Source organism: Bos indicus, chromosome 7 (assembly GCF_029378745.1).
Source record: "Bos indicus isolate NIAB-ARS_2022 breed Sahiwal x Tharparkar chromosome 7, NIAB-ARS_B.indTharparkar_mat_pri_1.0, whole genome shotgun sequence".
In the NCBI taxonomy this organism is placed as follows: Eukaryota; Metazoa; Chordata; class Mammalia; order Artiodactyla; family Bovidae; genus Bos; species Bos indicus.
This window is the reverse complement of record NC_091766.1, coordinates 9719832-9738736: the sequence shown is the minus strand read 5'-3', so window position 1 is coordinate 9738736 and position 18905 is coordinate 9719832. Positions and strand designations below refer to the sequence as shown.

Genomic DNA, 18905 nt, shown 5'->3' with positions numbered 1-18905 from the left:
TGAGGCTGCTGCTGCTGCTGCTAAGTCACTTCAGTCGTGTCCAACTCTGTGCAACCCCATAGACAGGTACAAGTTAGTTGATATTAAAAGTGGAAGCTAGATTATGGGAGAAACTAGATGAAAAAATGTTTCGAGTATAGGAAGTACCCAGTGGTTCTAAAACTTGGGAATTCAGATCCACCATGAGCATAATAGAAAACAGCACTTCCCTCATGGATGGAGAAAAGGAAGTGAAATCTAACAGACATGCTAGATCATACCTAAGCACCCTAAGTGATGGCCTGTTCCTATTTTTTGAAAATGCTTTGATATTGTTGATTATGACTTTAAAAACAGTACCTTATGAATTAATAAAGATGGTGTTGTCCTCTGGATTGTAATATTGAGGGTCTAATGGACTTGTTTTGACCTTGTAAAGCTATGGATATCTACAGAGTCCTGCCTATATAGCCAGACATCCACCTCTTACCTTACCATATTTCTCTCACTGCATGCCTGGAAACCTCTGTAGATTGCACCTTGAATAGTGTGACTAGAAGTCATTAGAAATGGTTTTGTTGGGAGTTGGGTATGTGCCAGTTCTTTGTTGACAACTCCAAGTCCAGGTGCTTGGGACTCATGTGGTCCTGAACCATTTGCCAGCATGTCTTTGATAGTCAGAGATTTCAACCAAAATGTTGAGGAAATTCTCATGGGAAAGGACACTAGAGACAAGACATATGGAGAAAAGAGCATAATGACTAAGGTGCATGGGAAGGAGTACACATATCTCAAAGCCAAGATGCTCCCATGGGTACACACCTAGCAGAAAAAAAGCTCCTTTCTGTATTAGCTTCCTCACTCATGGGAACCAAATTTCTCCTAGAATAGAGTGACATGGAACAATTAACTTAATGAGAAGTTGTGAGAATTCAACCTCTGAAGCCCCAGAAATGGTAAATATGTCCCTTTCTCCTCTCACTACAGCTCCACAGTCCCAGGAAGGAGGAAGTTCAGTGGTGCCGTTTCAAAGAATGTATGCCTGATGTCACCTCCCTGCACTTCCTTGGAGCTGAGTTGACCATCCATCACCCAGGAAAGAAAGGACTGAGGAAACTAGAGACCCACTGAGGGTGTGCCATAGGAAACAGGTATGGAGACAGGCATAACTCTCAGAGTATTAACATGGGTGGCACAAATGAGGATAACACAATGGTAAGAGTCCATTTGCTAAAACATTCTACACGATTCACATCCTGGGTCTCTTTATTTTTTCTTTTTTTAATTTTATTTTATTTTTAAACTTTACAAATTGTATTAGTTTTGCCAAATATCAAAATGAATCTGCCACAGGTAGACATGTGTTCCCTATCCTGAACCCTCCTCCCTCCTCCGTCCCAACACCATCCCTCTGGGTCGTCCCAGTGCACTAGCCCCAAGCATCCAGTATCGTGCATCAAACCTGGACTGGCAATTCGTTTCATACATGATATTATACATGTTTCAATGTCATTCTCCCAAATCTTCCCACCCTCTCCCTCTGCAACAGAGTCCAGAAGACTGTTCTATACATCAGTGTCTCTTTTGCTGTCTCGTACACAGGGTTATTGTTACCATCTTTCTAAATTCCATATATATATATATATATATATATATATATATATATGCGTTAGTATACTGTATTGGTGTTTTTCTTTCTGGCTTACTTCACTCTGTATAATAGGCTCCAGTTTCATCCACCTCATTAGAACTGATTCAAATGTATTCTTTTTAATGACTGAGTAATACTCCATTGTGTATATATACCACAGCTTTCTTATCCATTAAGAAATCAAAGAGGACACTAATGGATGGAGAAATATACCATGTTCATGAATTGGAAGAATCAATATAGTGAAAATGAGTATACTACCCAAAGCAATTTATAGATTCAATGCAATCCCTATCAAGCTACCAACAGTATTCTTCACAGAGCTAGAACAAATAATTTCACAATTTGTATGGAAATACAGAAAACCTCGAATAGCCAAAGCGATCTTGAGAAAGAAGAATGGAACTGGAGGAATCAACCTACCTGACTTCAGGCTCTACTACAAAGCCACAGTCATCAAGACAGTATGGTACTGGAACAAAGACAGAGATATAGATCAATGGAACAAAATAGAAATCCCAGAGATAAATCCACACACATATGGACACCTTATCTTTGACAAATGAGGCAAGAATATACAATGGATTAAAGACAATCTCTTTAACAAGTGGTGCTGGGAAATCTGGTCAACCACTTGTAAAAGAATGAAACTAGAACACTCTAACACCATACACAAAAATAAACTTGAGTCTCTTTCAATCTCTTTCAGCATCCTCCTCTCTTCTGAAACCCAATTCTGAGAACATGAGAGAGTCATTTCCTAGGCAGGTTGATAGGAAATCTAGGAGTCCCCAAGGAGAGAGGGGTCTGGAATTCTCAAGGAGGAAGAAAGGACAAACTTTTCACAGTCTTTGTAGACCAGGATCTGGAGACTGGAGTCGATGAAAATGAGAGGGTAACAGGCAGGAAGGCCAGGGGTCTCCAAATGGAGGAAATAGCCTGCAAGTGTCAGACATTTTTATCTCTCTTAAGCGGCAGGAGGAAACAAACTAGCAATATTTTTTCCTTCTCTATACAAATTTAAGGGAGGTTTCTCTTAAAATACTGTGTTGCCATAATGACACCTGGTTTTGCCTGAAGTTAGCTATTCTTGAGCCTAGAGATAACCAATGCCTTTTTCTTATGGAAATGTTTGTCTTAAGCTATGCTAATGTACTATGCCTTTACCCCAAACTTTGTCTCCAAGTCGGTTCCGCCTCTTGGCCCAGAACCTACTTGACAAACCAGTATGTTATACTCAGATATTGTTCCCCTAATCTATGTAAATGAAACTATTTGTATGGTGGTCTGCCCTTCTTCAAGATTCAAGTTAATCATTTTATGGCCCAGGATAAACCATTTGGGGCCAAGATTATCCCAAAATGCATCTTATGGGTGAGGGGCCTGGTGCCATTCTGAATTTTAAGACATTCCTTTCTTTCATTAACAGACTGCTAGTGACTATATAACATCCAGCTGAAGACTAGCAGGGGGGTACTCTTTCTGCCCCCTTCTGATGCCTATGTCAGAAGCTTTCTCTATCTCCTTTATACTTTAATAAAACTTTATTATACAAAAGCTCTGATTGATCAATCCTCGTTTCTGGCCCCGGACTGAATTCTTCTCCTCCGGGGGCCAAGAATCCCGGTGTATTTGCGTGATTCAACAACAACCTTTCAAACATCTCACCATTCTAGTGGGAACTGATGTCTCGGCTGCCAAAATGTCTCCAGAGGTTCTTATCCAGCTATCTTAGACATTTTTAAGGAGCCGTTACAGGTTCCTATATTCTCCTCTATCAAAGATGCACCTTCATTCTTTCATCTATCAAATTTCATTCATTCTTTCAAAAAAGAAACATTCCCTGGGATTCCGTATAGTTAACACTTGCAAATATGTTTATACATCTTCTCACATTAAGTTAGTTAATGATTCTGGCTCTCAGTTTTAAATTTTGTAAAATGGGGATCATGGTACTATCCACTTCATAACATTAAGATGATTAAGTTAAAGGATAAAATGCATTTTTTAAATTTGTATTTGTTTATTTTTGGCTGTGTTAGGTCCACTGCTGCAAGGGCCTTTCTTTAGCTACAGCTTGTGTGGGCTACTGTCTAGGCATGGTGCACAGCTTCTCACTGCTGTGACTTCTCTTGTTATGGAGCATAGGCTTTAGGGCACTCAGGCTTCAGTGCCTGAGGCTCCAGGGCTCTAGAGCACAGGCTCAGGAATTGTGGCACAGGGGTTTAATTGCACCTTAGCATCTGGGATCTTCCCCAATCAGAGATCGAACATGTGTCTCCTCCACTGGCAGGCAGATCCTTTACCACAGAGCCACCAGGAAAGCCCAGGAGATAATGCCTTTTAAGTTCCTAAATTGTCCCTAACACTCTGTGATCATCTATACATATTAATCATTATCACTGCATTCTGTAAACACATATTCATTCTTTTAAAAAAGTAGTGAAGTTCAGTGTCTGCCTGAGACAGTGGGTGGAATGGGTTAAGGAGGTCAAAAGATACAGATTTCCAGTTGTAAAATGAATCATGGGACTATAATGTACAGCATGGTGACTATAGTTAATAATACTGAATAGTATATTTGGAAGTTCCTATGAGACTAGATCTTAGAAGTTCTTATCACAAGAAAAAAATGTCATAATTATGTATGGAAATAGTTGTTAATTATATTATTATGGTCATCAGTTTGCAGTACATACACATATCAAATCATTATGCTATACACCTGAAACTAATATAATGTTATTTGTTAACTATACCTCAATACCAGAAAAGACAATGGCACCCCACTCCAGTACTCTTGCCTGGAAAACCCCATGGGTGGAGGAGCCTGGTAGGCTGCAGTCCATGGGGTCGCTAAGAGTCGGACACGACTGAATAACTTCACTTTCACTTTTCACTTTTATGCATTGGAGAAGGAAATGGCAACTCCCTCCAGTGTGCTTGCCTGGAGAATCCCAGGGACAGGGGAGCCTGGTGGGCTGCCGTCTATGGGGTCACACAGAGTCGGACACGACTGAAGTTACTTAGCAGCAGCATACCTCAATACAGGGCATCCCCGATGACTTAGCAGCAAAGAATCCACCAGCAATGCAGGAGCCACAGGAGTCGGTGATTTTGATCCCTGGGTTGAGAAGATCCCCTAGGGGAGGAAATGCCAACCAGTTCCATTATTCCTACAGGGATAATCCCATGGACAGAGAAGCCTGGTGGCCTACAGTCCATGGGATCACAAAGAATCAGACATGACTGAAGTGACTTAGCAGACACACACCAATTGTGATGATGATAAAAAGAGCTAAGGCTATTAAACATAGCACAGGTGCTCGACATTTGGTAATCCTCAATAATTTTTAGCTTATATAATAAATTTATAATTCTCATTTATTGTATGTTTGTGGTTTCCAGTTCCTGTTCCAGATTTCTATTTTTGTTACTATTTGAAATGATTGTAATCTGTTTTTAAGAGATTTAACTGTAATTATGAATGCTATTTTTTTTCTTTCACAATCATTTTTTTCTGCCAATTTTCATTTTTGAATAATTTGAGATTTACAGAAAAGTTACACAGGTAGTAAGTACAGAGATTTCCATAATGATGATAATGTTTTGGAACTAGATAGAAATGATTTTTGTAAAACATTACAATATATCAGCATCTGCAATTGAATGTCACATTAACATAGCTATTGGTTTTTAGAAATTTGTGTTATATCAACTGCCGTATTAAAATTATATTCAGTGAAAAAGGTTTTCAGCTTTCAATTCATTATCAGAAACAAATCTATAATCTTCAAACAATAATTTCAGATCTCAAGGGTGTTAGTAGATAGTATTTGTGATTGTAAACTTTCTTTTCTTCTTCAATACTTAAAGGGGATTTCTTTTCATGTTTCTCTCACATATTTCCATGGTAATTTTGAAGGTAAGTTTTGATGTTCTAATGATTGATCTGTTTCCTACATGCTGAATTAACCAATCAATAAATTTACTTCTTAGAGATTTTCAATTTGTAATATATTCTTGCAAAGTAAAATATTTTCTTCTATATGTGTCCATTTTTCTCTTTCCTAATTTTAGGTATTTCTGTTCCTTCTCTTTCTTTTTATTGCTTTCATTAAGCACCTGATTTTCTCTATTTGACTTTTGTCAAAGAATTAGCATGGGAAGTTATTTCTTGGTTGTAAAATTTTTCTTCTTCATTTATTAGCTCTGCTTTTAGCTTAATTTTCTGCTTTAGTTAGCTTTGTTTTGTAAAACTTAAATGCATCTTCAAATTTTAAAATGTTTTTCACTCTTGAGATAGATTACCTGTGTGACTATTTTTGAAAGAAATAGTAGGATAAAATGAATCTAAAAATCTAGACTTTTGTTGCCACTCAAAGGTGATTCCTGTCCACAATTTAGTGTACCTTGTTATAGGTCATTTCCCCTTGGGTTTGTATAAGTATGTGTCTAATTATAAAATATTTGTATGCTGATTTAATTTCTCAAGGCCAGAAAAGCAGGTCAACTGTCCTCTCATAGCAAGTTTTGAAATTTTATTTTTATTTCCACATGATGGAATTTTTCCTTCTTAATCTTTTGTAATTATTATCTGGAGTGAATTCTGTGTTTCTTTTCAGCTGATTCTGAACGAACGCGAAAGCCACATGGAAATAAACCAAACAAGAAGCTTTCTCCTCCTGGGATTCACAGAGGACCCAGACCTGCAGCCTCTCTTCTTTGGGCTGTTTCTGTCCTTGTATGTGGTCACGTTTGCTGGGAACCTGGGCATCATCCTGGCCATCATCTCAGACCCCCACCTCCACACCCCCATGTACTTCTTTCTCTCCAACCTGTCATTTGCAGACATTGGTTTCACCTCCACCACCATCCCAAAGATGCTATGGAACGTCCAGACACAGAGAAAAGTTATCACTTATGAAGGTTGCATCATCCAGATATTTTTTTTCTTTGTGTTTGGATGCCTGGACATTTTAATCCTGAGTGTGATGGCCTATGACCGCTTTGTGGCCATCTGTCACCCTCTGCACTATATGGTCATCATTAACCCCTGGGTCTGGGGGACGCTGACTCTGGGTTCCTAGTGCCTCAGTGTCACAAGCTCCCTGCTTGAGACTTTGACTGTCTTGAGGCTGCCCTTCTGCACGAACATGAAGATCCCACACTTTTTTTGTGATCTTCTTGAAGTCCTGAAGCTCACCTGTTCTGACACCCTCATCAATAACGTAGTGGTGTATTTTGGGGCTATTGTTCTAGGTGTTTTTCCTCTCTTTTGGATCTTCTTTTCTTACTCTCAGATTTTCTCCTCCATCCTGAGAATTTCATCAGCCAGGGGCAAGTATAAAGCTTTTTACACCTGTGGATCTCACCTTTTTGTGGTTTCCTTGTTCTATAGCATAGGCCTCGGGGTCTACCTCAGTTCTGCAGTCACTTCATCCTCTAGGACAATTCTGGTGGCCTCAGTGATGTACACTGTGGTCACCCCCATGCTGAACCCCTTCATCTACAGTCTGAGGATCAGAGACATGAAGGGGACCCTAGGGAGACTCCTCAGCAGGGTACCATCTTTTAATGATGGGATTGTTGTAGGACTCTCATAAGTAGCAAGGGTCAAACCATTGGTCGGCATTTTTCACAATCTTGGATATATCTAAACATTAGCTTAATTTTTCTAGTTCTGTAATCACTATATCTTACTGTGCCTTGACTTTGACTATATTTAAAGATGGTGTATTATTTTTCTGGGGCTGTTATGCAAAGTACCATAAATCAGTTGGCTTAAATAACAGAAATTTATTGCCTCACAGTTCTAGAGACTAAAATTCTGAAAACAAGGGGTAAGCAGGGTCCATTCATCCTGAAGCTGTGATCAAAAACCTGGTCCATACCTAGCTTTTTTTAGTTTGTTTTCTGTAGTTTTCTAGTTTCATACAATTATGGTCAAAGAAAATGCTTGATGCAATTTCTGTTCTCTTAAATTGATTGAGGGTGTTTTGTGACCTTGTATGTGATCTATCCTGGAGATCATTTCATCTCCATTGGATAGAATTTCCTCTAGATAGCAATTTAGTTCAATTGGCCTATTGTGTCATTTAGGCCCACTGATACCTTATTGATTTTCTATCTGGATGATCTTCCCATTGGTGGAACTGAGTGTTAAAATTCTCTGCTATTATTGTATTATTGCCAGTTTCTCCCTTCATGTCTGTTAGTATTTGCTTTAAATATATAGGTGCCCCTATATTAGGTATGTGTATGCTAACAACTGTAATATCCTCATCTTGTAACCATCCCTTCATCATTACAGAATGTCCTTCTCTGTCTTTTGTTATAGCCTTTGTTTTAAACTCTATTATGTCTTACATGAGTAGAGCTACCCCTGCATTCTTGTTGTTTGCATTTGCATTAACTATCTTTTCCATCCCTTCACTTTCAGTCTGTTTGTGTCTTTAGCCCTGAAGTGAGATTTTGTAGGCAGCTTACTGAAGGACTTTTTTCCAACCAGCCACACTATGTTTTTTTATTGGAACGTTTAGTGCATTGGTACGTAAATATTGATAGCTATGTACTTATTGCTATTTTATTCCGTGTTTTTCAGTTGTTTTCATACTTGTTCTCTGTTCATTTCTTCTTTTTGTTTCTCCTGTTGTGATTTGATGAGTTTATTTAATGGTATACTTGGGTTCCTTCCTGTTTTATTTTTGTTAATCTCCTATAGGTTTTTGGGTTTGTGTTTACCATGATTTCATATTTCTTCACTCATAATTATATCTACTTGAATAAGATGATAGTCATTTAAGTTCAAACATATTTTAAATATTTACATTTTTATGCTCCTATACCCCACATGTTGTGTTTTTATGTCATATGTTACATATTCATGCTTATCTCTTTACTGTCTAATATAGTCATCAGTTCAGTTCAGTTCAGTCACGCAGTTGTGTCTGACTCTTTGCAACCCCGTGAATCGCAGCACACCAGGCCTCCCTGTCCATCACAAACACCCAGAGTTCACTCAAACTCATGTCCATCGAGTCAATGATGCCATCCAGCCATCTCATCCTCTGTCGTCCCCTTCTCCTCCTGCCCCCAATCCCTCCCAGTATCAGAGTCTTTTCCAATGAGTCAGCTCTTTGCATAAGGTGGCCAAAGTATTGTAGTTTCACTTCAGCATCAATACTTCCAGTGAACACCCAGGACTGATCTCCTTTAGGATGGACTGGTTTGATCTTGCAGTCCAAGGGACTCTTAAGAATCTTCTCCAACACCACAGTTCAAAAGCATCAATTCTTCAGCACTCAGCTTTCTTCATAGTAAAAATTTCACGTCCGTACATGACCGCTGGAAAAACCATAACCTTGACTACATGGACCTTTTTTTGACAAAGTAATGTCTCTGCCTTGCAATATGCTATCTAGGTTGGTCATAACTTTCCTTCAGAGAGTAAGCGTCTTTTAATTTCATGGCTACAGTCACCATCTGCAGTGATTTTAGACCCCCCAAAAATAAAGTCTGACACTGTTTCCAGTGTTTCCCCATCTATCTGCCATGAAGTGATGGGATCAGATGCCATGATCTTCATTTTCTGAATGTTGAGCTTTAAGCCAATTTTTTCACTCTCCTCTTTCACTTTCATCAAGAGGTTTTTTTGTTCCTATTCACTTTCTGCCATAAGGGTGGTGTCATCTGCATATCTGAGGTTATTGATACTTCTCCTGGCAATCTTGATTCCAGCTTGTGGTTCTTCCACCCTAGCGTTTCTCATGATGTATTCTGCATATAAGTTAAATAAGCAGGGTGACAATATACAGCCTTGACATACTCCTTTTCCTATTTGGAACCAGTCTATTGTTCTATGTCCAGTTCTAACTGTTGCTTCCTGACCTGCATATAGGTTTCTCAAGAGGCAGGTTAGGTGGTCTGATATTCCCATCTCTTTCAGAATTTTCCACAGTTTATTGTGATCTACACAGTCAAAGGCTTTGGTATAGTCAATAAAGCAGACATAGATGTTTCTCTGGAACACTTTTGCTTTTTCAATTATCCAGCAGATGTTGGCAATTTGATCTCTGGCTCCTCTGCCTTTTCTAAAACCAGCTTGAACATCTGGAAGTTCACATTTCACGTACTGCTGAGGCCTGGCTTGGAGAATTTTGAGCATTACTTTACTAGTGTGTGAGATGAGTACAATTGTGTGGTAGTTTGAGCATTCTTTGTCATTGTTTTTCTTTGGGATTGGAATGAAAACTGACCTTTTCCAGTCCTGTGGCCACTGCTGAGTTTTCCAAATTTGCTGGCATATTGAGTGCAGCACTTTCACAGCATCATCTTTCAGGATTTGAAAGAGCTCAACTGGAATTCCATCACCTCCTCTTGCTTTGTCCATAGTGATGCTTCCTAAGGCCCACTTGACTTCACATTCCAGGATGTCTGGCTCTAGGTGAGTGATCACACCATCATAATTATCTGGGTCATGAAGCTCTTTTTTGATGTTTTCTCTATTTCTTTGCATTGATCATTGAGGAAGGCTTTCTTATCTCTCCTTGCTATTCTTTGGAACTCTGCATTCAGATGCTTATATCTTTCCTTTTCTCCTTTGCTTTTCACTTCTCTTCTTTTCACAGCTATTCGTAAGGCCTCCTCTGACAGCCATTTTGCTTTTTCACATTTCTTTTCCATGGGGATGGTCTTGATCCCTGTCTCCTGTACAATGCCATCATAATTACTTTTAAATATATTTGTCTTTTAATCTGTGTACTGATTATTTAAGTAATCTTTAATCCTTACTATATATTTGCCTTTCCTAGTGGAATTTTCCCTTTCCTATAGATATTTCTTTTATATTTAGAGAAGACTACACCTTTTCTTTTAGGGTAGGTTTCCTATTGATGAAATATTTCCATTTTTGCTTGTCTGAGAACTTCTTTGTCTCTGCTTCTATTTTAAATGATGATCTTCCAGGGTAGGAGATCCTAGGTTGCAGGGTTTTCCCTTTCAGTATTTTGAATGTATCAGGTCACTCTCTTCCGGCCCTCAAAGTTTCTACAGATAAATCAGTTGATATGTATAATCCCTTATATATGACTCTGTTTTTCTCTTGCTGCCTTTAAAATTCTTTCTTCATCTATCTTTTCCCAGTTTGATTATAATATATCTTAGTGTAGGTCTTTTTGGCCTCATCTTGCTTTGGGACCCACTGTGCTTCCTATACTTGGATACCTGTTTCTTTCTTAAGTTTGGGAAGGTTTTAGTCATAATTTCTTCAAATACCTTTTCAATACACTTCTCTCCCTCTTCATTTTCAATCCCTATAATGCAAATGTTGGCACAATTGAAATCATCCCAGAGATCTCATATGTTGCACGATTTTTTTGTTTCTTTTTGTTTGCTCTTATGATTAGATAATCTCCAATATTCTATCTTCCAAATCACTTATGCATTCTTCTGTGTCATTCAGTATGCCCTTCATTTCTTCTAGAGTACTTTTTATTTTAAATATTAAATTATCTAGTTTTTATCAGGTCTTCTTTATACTTTTGCTGTTGTTCAGTCACTCAGTCATGTCCAACTCTTTGTGATCCCATGGACTGCAGCATGCCAGGCTTCCCTGTCCTTCACTATCTTCTGGAGTTTGGTCAAGCTCATGTTCATTGAGTTGATGATGCTATCCAACCATTTCATCCTCTGTTGCCCCTTTTTCTTCCTGCTCTAAATCTTTCCCAGCATTAGGGTCTTTTCCAATAAGTCAGCTCTTTGCATCAAGTGGCCAAAGTATTGGAGCTTCAGCTTTAGTATCTGCCCTTCTATTGACTATATAGGGTTGATTTCCTTTAGGATTGACTGGTTTTATCTCCTTGCTGTCCAAGGGACTCTCAAGATTCTTCTCTAGCACCACAGTTCAAAAGCATCAGTTCTTTGGTGCTCAGCCTTTTTTATAGTCCCATTCCCACATCTGTACATGACTACTGGAAAAACCATAGCTTTGACTATACAGAGCTTTATATCTTTGGGTCTATGCTAAGTCACTTCAGTCATGTCTGACTCTTTGAGACCCTACAGACTGTAGCTCACCAGGGTCCTCTTCCATGGCATTCTCCAGACAAGAATACTGAAGTGGGCTGCCATTTCCTCCTCTAGGGGATCTTCCCAGGGATTGAGCCCACATCTCTTATGTCTTCTGCATTGGCTGGTGGGTTCTTTGCAACTAGTGCCACCTGGGGACTTTTAGTTCCTTATTCAATTAATCTGTGTTTAGGTTAATTATTTTCCCTAATTCATGTTTATTATCAATATATTTTTATTACAAATGTTTTGAATTCGAGGAGGAGGAGCCAAGATGGCGGAGGAGTAGGACGGGGAGAACACTTTCTCCCCAACAAATTCATCAAAAGAGCATTTAAACGTCGAGTAAATTCCACAAAACAACTTCTGAATGCCGGCAGAGGACATCAGTCACCCAGAAAAGCAATCCAACTCTTCGAAAGGAGCGCGAATGAACAAAGAGAAGAAATACAGCTCCACCCATCAGAACACCGACACAAGCTTGCCTAACCAGGAAACCTTGACAAGCCACCTGTACAAATCCACACACAGCGAGGAAAAGCCACAATAAAGAGAACTCCACAAACTGCCAGAATACATAAAGGACACCCCAAACTCAGCAATTTAAACAAGATGAAGAGACAGAGGAATAGCCAGCAGATAAAGGAACAGGATAAATGCCCACCAAACCAAACAAAAGAGGAAGAGATAGGGAATCTACCTGATAAAGAATTCCGAATAATGATAGTGAAATTGATCCAAAATCTTGAAACTAAAATGGAATCACAGATAAATAGCCTGGAGACAAGGATTGAGAAGATGCAAGAAACATTTAACAAGGACCTAGAAGAAATAAAAAAGAGTCGATATATAATGAATAATGCAATAAATGAAATTAAAAACACTCTGGAGTCAACAAATAGTAGAATAACAGAGGCAGAAGATAGGATTAGTGAATTAGAAGATAGAATGGTAGAAATAAATGAATCAGAGAGAATAAAAGAAAAACGAATTAAAAGAAATGAGGACAATCTCAGAGACCTCCAGGACAATATTAAATGCTACAACATTCGAATCATAAGGGTTCCAGAAGAAGAAGACAAAAAGAAAGACCATGAGAAAATACTTGAGGAGATAATAGTTGAAAACTTCCCTAAAATGGGGAAGGAAATAATCACCCAAGTTCAAGAAACCCAGAGAGTCCCAAATAGGATAAACCCAAGGCGAAACACCCCAAGACACATATTAATCAAATTAACAAAGATCAAACACAAAGAACAAATATTAAAAGCAGCAAGGGAAAAACAACAAATAACACACAAGGGAATTCCCATAAGGATAACAGCTGATCTGTCAATAGAAACTCTTCAAGCCAGGAGGGAATGGCAAGACATACTTAAAATGATGAAAGAAAATAACCTACAGCCCAGATTATTGTACCCAGCAAGGATTTCATTCAAGTATGAAGGAGAAATCAAAAGCTTCTCAGACAAGCAAAAGCTGAGAGAATTCAGCACCACCAAACCAGCTCTCCAACAAATACTAAAGGATATTCTCTAGACAGTAAAAACAAAAATGGTGTATAAATTCGAACCCAAAACAATAAAGTAAATGGCAACGGGATCATACTTATCAGTAATTACCTTAAACGTAAATGGGTTGAATGCCCCAACCAAAAGACAAAGACTGGCTGAATGGATACAAGAACAAGACCCCTACATATGTTGTCTACAAGAGACCCACCCCAAAACAGGGGACACATACAGACTGAAAGTGAAGGGCTGGAAAAAGATTTTCCATGCAAATAGGGACCAAAAGAAAGCAGGAGTAGCAATACTCATATCAGATAAAATAGACTTTAAAACAAAGGCTGTGAAAAGAGACATAGATGGTCACTACATAATGATCAAAAGATAAATCCAAGAAGAAGATATAACAATTATAAATATATATGCACCCAACACGGGAGCACCGCAGTATGTAAGACAAATGCTAACAAGTATGAAAGGAGAAATTAACAATAACACAATAATATTGGGAGACTTTAATACCCCACTCACACCTATGGATAGATCAACTAAACAGAAAATTAACAAGGAAACACAAACTTTAAACGATACAATAGACCAGTTAGACCTAACTTATATCTATAGGACATTTCATCCCAAAACAAGGAATTTCACCTTTTTCTCAAGCGCACATGGAACCTTCTCCAGGATAGATCACATCCTGGGCCATAAAGCTAGCCTTGGTAAATTCAAAAAAATAGAAATCATTCCAAGCATCTTTTCTGACCATAATGCAGTAAGATTAGATCTCAATTACAGGAGAAAAACTATTAAAAATTCCAACATATGGAGGCTGAACAACACCCTGCTGAATAACCAACAAATCACAGATGAAATCAAAAAAGAAATCAAAATTTGCATAGAAACGAATGAAAATGAAAACACAACAACCCAAAACCTGTGGGACACAGTAAAAGCAGTCCTAAGGGGAAAGTTCATGGCAATACAGGCACACCTCAAGAAACAAGAAAAAAGTCAAATAAATAACCTAACTCTACACCTAAAGCAACTAGAAAAGGAAGAAATGAAGAACCCCAGGGTTAGTAGAAGGAAAGAAATCTTAAAAATTAGAGCAGAAATAAATGCAAAAGAAACAAAAGAGACCATAGCAAAAATCAACAAAGCCAAAAGCTGGTTCTTTGAAAGGATAAATAAAATGGACAAACCATTAGCCAGACTCATCAAGAAACAAAGGGAGAAAAATCAAATCAATAAAATTAGAAACGAAAATGGAGAGATCACAACAGACAACATAGAAATACAAAGGATCATAAGAGACTATTATCAACAATTATATGCCAATAAAAATGGACAACGAGGAAGAAATGAACAAATTCTTAGAAAAGTACAACTTTCCAAAACTCGACCAGGAAGAAATAGAAAACCTTAACAGACCCATCACAAGCACGGAAATTGAAACTGTAATCAAAAATCTTCCAGCAAACAAAAGCCCAGGTCCAGACGGCTTCAAAGCTGAATTCTACCAAAAATTTAGAGAAGAGGTAACACCTATCCTGTTCAAACTCTTCCAGAAAATTGCAGAGCGAGGTAACCTTCCAAACTCATTCTATGAGGCCACCATCACCCTAATACCAAAACCTGACAAAGATCCCACAAAAAAAGAAAACTACAGGCCAATATCACTGATGAACATAGACGCAAAAATCCTAAACAAAATTCTAGCAATCAGAATCCAACAACACATTAAAAAGATCATACACCATGACCAAGTGGGGTTTATCCCAGGGATGCAAGGATTCTTCAATATCCGCAAATCAATCAATGTAATACACCACATTAACAAATTGAAAAATAAAAACCATATGAGTATCTCAATAGATGCAGAGAAAGCCTTTGACAAAATTCAACACCCATTTATGATAAAAACTCTCCAGAAAGCAGGAATAGAAGGAACACACCTCAACATAATAAAAGCTATATATGACAAACCCACAGCAAACATTATCCTCAATGGTGAAAAATTGAAAGCATTTCCTCTAAAGTCAGGAACAAGACAAGGGTGCCCACTTTCACCAGTACTATTCAACATAGTTTTGGAAGTTTTGGCCACAGCAATCAGAGCAGAAAAAGAAATAAAAGGAATCCAAATTGGAAAAAAAGAAGTAAATCTCTCACTATTTGCAGATGACATGATCCTCTATATAGAAAACCCTAAAGACTCCACCAGAAAATTACTAGAACTAATCAATGATTATAGTAAAGTTTCAGGATATAAAATCAACACACAGAAATCCCTTGCATTCCTATACACTAATAATGAGAAAACAGAAAGAGAAATTAAGGAAACAATTCCATTCACCATTGCAACGAAAAGAATAAAATACTTAGGAATATATCTACCTAAAGAAACTAAAGACCTATATATAGAAAACTATAAAACACTGGTGAAAGAAATCAAAGAGGACACTAATAGATGGAGAAATATACCATGTTCATGGATTGGAAGAATCAATATAGTGAAAATGAGTATACTACCCAAAGCAATTTATAGACTCAATGCAATCCCTATCAAGCTACCAACAGTATTCTTCACAGAGCTAGAACAAATAATTTCACAATTTGTATGGAAATACAAAAAACCTTGAATAGCCAAAGCGATCTTGAGAAAGAAGAATGGAACTGGAGGAATCAACCTACCTGACTTCAGGCTCTACTACAAAGCCACAGTTATCAAGACAGTATGGTACTGGCACAAAGACAGAAATATTGATCAATGGAATAAAATAGAAAGCCCAGAGATAAATCCACGCACATATGGACACCTTATCTTTGACAAAGGAGGCAAGAATATACAATGGATTAAAGACAATCTCTTTAACAAGTGGTCTGGGAAATCTGGTCAACCACTTGTAAAAGAATGAAACTAGAACACTTTCTAACACCATATACAAAGTAAACTCAAAATGGATTAAAGATCTCAACGTAAGACCAGAAACTATAAAACTCCTAGAGGAGAACATAGGCAAAACACTCTCTGACATACATCACAGCAGGATCCTCTATGACCCACCTCCCACAATATTGGAAATAAAAGCAAAAATAAACAAATGGGACCTAATTAACCTTAAAAGCTTCTGCACATCAAAGGAAACTATTAGCAAGGTGAAAAGACAGCCTTCAGGATGGGAGAAAATAATAGCAAATGAAGCAACCGACAAACAACTAATCTCAAAAATATACAAGCAACTCCTACAGCTCAACTCCAGAAAAATAAATGACCCAATCAAAAAATGGGCCAAAGATCTAAATAGGCATTTCTCCAAAGAAGACATACAGATGGCTAACAAACACATGAAAAGATGCTCAACATCACTCATTATCAGAGAAATGCAAATCAAAACCACTATGAGGTACCATTTCACACCAGTCAGAATGGCTGCAATCCAAAAGTCTACAAATAATAAATGCTGGAGAGGGTGTGGAGAAAAGGGAACCCTCTTACACTGTTGGTGGGAAGGCAAACTAGTACAGCCACTATGGAGAACAGTGTGGAGATTCCTTAAAAAACTGGAAATAGAACTGCCTTATGATCCAGCAATCCCACTGCTGGGCATGCACACTGAGGAAACCAGAAGGGAAAGAGACACGTGTACCCCAATGTTCATCGCAGCACTGTTTATAATAGCCAGGACATGGAAGCAACCTAGATGTCCATCAGCAGATGAATGGATAAGAAAGCAGTGGTACATATACACAATGGAGTATTACTTAGCCATTAAGAAGAATACATTTGAATCAGTTCTAATGAGGTGGATGAAACTGGAGCCTATTATACAGAGTGAAGTAAGCCAGAAGGAAAAACACCAATACAGTATACTAACGCATATATATGGAATTTAGAAAGATGGTAACAATAACCCTGTATACGAGACAGCAAAAGAGACACTGACATATAGAACAGTCTTATGGACTCTGTGGGAGAGGGAGAGGGTGGGAAGATTTGGGAGAATGGCATTGAAACATGTAAAATATCATGTATGAAACGAGATGCCAGTCCAGGTTCAATGCACGATACTGGATGCTTGGGGCTAGTGCACTGGGACGACCCAGAGGGATGGTATGGGGAGGGAGGAGGGAGGAGGGTTCAGAATGGGGAACACATGTATACCTGTGGTGGATTCATAGAAATTAAAAGAAAAAATTTAAAGATAAAAACAGAACAAAAAAAAAAATGTTTTGAATTCTTTGGTATATTATTTATTTCTGTTTCACTTACTTTTTTAAAAAAATTTATACAGAGGCTTTTTCTTGCTCTTTCAAATGAGAATGCTGCTATTTAGTAGCTTCAGTCACATGTAACTCTGTGCGACCCTATTGACTGTAGCCCACAGGGTTCCACTTTCCATGGAATGCTCCAGGAAAGAGTACTGGAATGGGTTTCCATTCTCTTCTCCAGGGGATCTTCCCAACCCAAGGATCGAACTCAGATCTCCTGCATTGCAGGCAGATTATTTACCACTGACCCACCAGGGAAGTGGAGAAGGCAATGGCACCCCATTCCAGTACACTTGCCTGGAAAATCCCATGGACGGAGGAACCTGGTAGGCTGTGGTCCATGGGGTTGCTAAGAGTTGGACACAATAGAGCGACTTCATTTTCCACTTTCATGCATTGGAGAAGGAAATGGCAACCCACTCCAGTATTCTTGCCTGGAGAATCCCAGGGACGGGGGAGCCTGGTGGGCTGCCGTCTATGGGGTCGCACAGAGTCAGACATGACTGAAGCGACTTAGCAGCAGCAGCAGCACCAGGGAAGCCCTCATGAGAATAGTTCCTACTTATTTTCATTTTACTTAACTTTTTCTCTGTCTGTAATGAATTTCGGTGAAACAGTTACCTATTGTAATCTTAAAGGGCTTTTCTTATTTAGCAGTGTCTCTATGTAGATTGCTTATGTCCAATACCTTTGGTGGGATGGCTGGATTTGACATGGATGACAGTCATATCTTTCCATAGGCAGTGCTGGCTGCTATAACCTTGGTGATGGGAGATCTAGAGCCTGGTGTAGAGTGTGACATGGGTCTTCCTCTCTGCTTAGTGGCCATCACCATCCTGTTAGTGTCATGTTGCTCCCAAGTTGATGGAGCAGAAGGCCTGTTCATCAGGCTAGGGCTGGCTCTGTTCTCTTTAAGTGTAAGTTTTCCTTCTTCACACACTGGGGCCTTTGTCTCAATAAAGGGGCATACTGAAACAGTAAGGGTTTGTGTGCTTATGGAGGTCCAACACTCTGCCTGTGTAGGCATCTTTGGACCCTCTCAGATGCAAGCCACAGTCACATCCTCTGCTTCAGCCACCCCAGATCTAAGCTAGGCTGTAGTTGGAGCAGTTGGGGCCAGAGCATTCACACAGCTTGGGTTGGGGTACACAGTGAAGTAGTCATGGGAATTCACAACCAATATTATCAAGTAACTTTAAATGGAGCATAATCTATAAAATTTTGAATCATTGTTTATATGCCAGAAGCTAATATGATATTGTAAGTTAACTATACTTCAATAAAAAATTTTAAACATGCAAATAAAAATACAGTGAAATAATTTGTCACAGTAATTATCTGATTGGTAATAGTATGATGAATTATTTTGTCTTTTTTTTTTAATACTTAAAAATTCTATTAAAGCATGTTTACTTTTTGCTATC

The 18905-nt window shown here is 38.5% G+C and overlaps 1 protein-coding gene and 1 pseudogene across 1 annotated transcript in view; one reads left to right on the top strand and one right to left on the bottom strand.

Moving 5' to 3' along the window:
- LOC139184054 (adhesion G protein-coupled receptor E2-like) overlaps positions 1-18905 on the bottom strand; it is a 1114856-nt gene that overhangs the window by 866269 nt on the left and 229682 nt on the right. The window lies entirely within an intron of this gene.
- On the top strand, positions 6283-7236 carry LOC139183853 (olfactory receptor 7C2-like; annotated as a pseudogene).